At 58.5% G+C, this 1,825-nt stretch overlaps 1 protein-coding gene across 1 annotated transcript in view; it reads right to left on the bottom strand.

The window, feature by feature from the left end:
* LMX1B (LIM homeobox transcription factor 1, beta) overlaps window positions 1–1,825 on the bottom strand; it is a 93,102-nt gene that overhangs the window by 85,110 nt on the left and 6,167 nt on the right. The gene's annotated exons all lie outside the window — the stretch shown is intronic.

The following is a 1,825-nucleotide window of genomic DNA, read 5'->3' as shown; positions in this document are numbered from 1 at the left end:
TAAAAAAAAAAAAAAAAAAAAAAATTTTTTTTTTTTCCAAAAACTTGCACAAATGATTTGGAGGCTCATTTCCAGTTTTCTGGGCCTCCGGCCCCCATGTGTTGAGTTGTCCAGGCTGAGCTGCCCTGGGCAGTGGCACCACCAGAGCTGAGCTTGGGCAGGCAGAGCCAGAGGAGGGGTGCAGGACAGCAGGATATGTGGACTGGAGGCTGGTGAGCCCCGCTGAGGGGCCAGTCCCTGGGGCCAGCCCAAAGCCTCTGACTGCACCTAGCTCCAACTACTTTCCTCCTTTTCTTTATACTGCTCTATGCCTGCCTGTGGCTGAGCTGACTGGTGGCCTCACCTTCTTCTGGAACTAGAACCATATCAGTCCGGGGCACAGCACAAACCCCATGAATGGTAGTGTGCCTAACCCGGGATGCTCCAGAGACAGGGGCAGTCTTTGGGGACCACAGAAGAGCCGGCTCAGGACAGGGCCCCAGTTCCTGCCTGCAGATCCCCCCGGCTGGCAGGAAGAACGAGGCACAGAAAGCAGCTCCTGCTGGGCCCCTGGACCAGGGGAGCACAGAGTAGGTGCTAGTGGAGGGCTCAGCTGGGGTCTTTTGAAGTAGAACCCGATGCCCTCTCCAGGGCTCTGGCCTGCAGCTCCCCCTATTTCCAGGTCTCAGTCAAGCTGCTCCCCTTCCCATCAGGGCGTGGATTTCGGGACAGTCTCTGAGCAGAGCAGGTAGGCTGCCCTTGCTATCGATACCAAGCACTGGCCGCCCTGTCTTTTCTCAGAAGCTTGGGCACACACAGCCCCTTCTGAGCGCCACACCACCTGAGCAGCCTACCCACCCCACAGCCCTATCAGAAATGGTTTTCTGGGCGTCACTGCAAAGTTCTCACAGGCACCCAGTAGTCGCTGCCCTGGGCATCCCCACACCTCTCTTCCTGCTGTTGCTCCCCTCCGCCTCCCTCTTAATCACACCACCAGGCAAAAAACCCAGAGGGTCAAAAGAAACAAAACAAAAACCTGGATCTACTTTTATCTACCCCACGCCCCCTACCAGACAAATCCATAGTCTCAGCTAAAAACAAAAGCCAAGCAGGTAGGGCTCAGCTCACTCTCTGGCCCCAACCCTGAGAGGCTTGGGCTGCAGGAGGCCAAAGCAGGCCAGCCCTCCCCAACATACACACATTGCAAGAAAGAGGGCCTGCTGGGGAAGGCTGACTTGGTCAGCTCCTCACCCCATGGGGAGCCCAGATTGTGGTTTGCCACCTCTTAAGGTCCTCTTCCTAGACAGCGTCTCCAGCCAACAATAATTATGTGTGCAGGATTCCCGCATGGAACGGTCTGGGGAGGGTGCACACCCTTTTCTCTCCATCGGGGACTGAAACGGCAGCAGGGAGCCTGGCAGAAAGGGGGCATGCCCGAGGGCTCCCGCGCTTTAGCACCCTGGCACTCCACCCCCTTGCTTCAGCAATCCCCAATCGACACAAACCCTGCCTTGGGTCTGGGGAAAGCACACCGCTCGGGCCCGGCTCCCTACAGCACTGCTTTCGTTTGAAAAGCAATTCTCGGTCCCCAGTGCAGGCCTCCGTGAAGCTAGGCCCTGGTCCCACGACCGCAGCATCGTATCCCCCGCTCCGCTCAGGGCCCTTGTCCCACGCACTCCAACGGGAGCAGCCCAGCGCAGGTTTCCCGAACAAAAAAGATGGCAACTAGGGGCTGCCGGAAGGTCCCGGCCACCCCACCGGGGTTAGCCGGGCCGGGATGGTTCTGCCCTGGAGGGAGACGCGCAACCCGCGGAGTTTTCTCTGGAGTTGACGGGCCCAGCTGCGC

The sequence above is a fragment of the Bison bison genome, unplaced genomic scaffold (assembly GCF_000754665.1).
Source record: "Bison bison bison isolate TAMUID 2011002044 unplaced genomic scaffold, Bison_UMD1.0 scf7180017864193, whole genome shotgun sequence".
NCBI classification, from domain to species: Eukaryota; Metazoa; Chordata; class Mammalia; order Artiodactyla; family Bovidae; genus Bison; species Bison bison.
The sequence above is the reverse complement of the archived record's forward strand: the minus strand, read 5'-3'. Positions and strand labels throughout refer to the sequence as shown.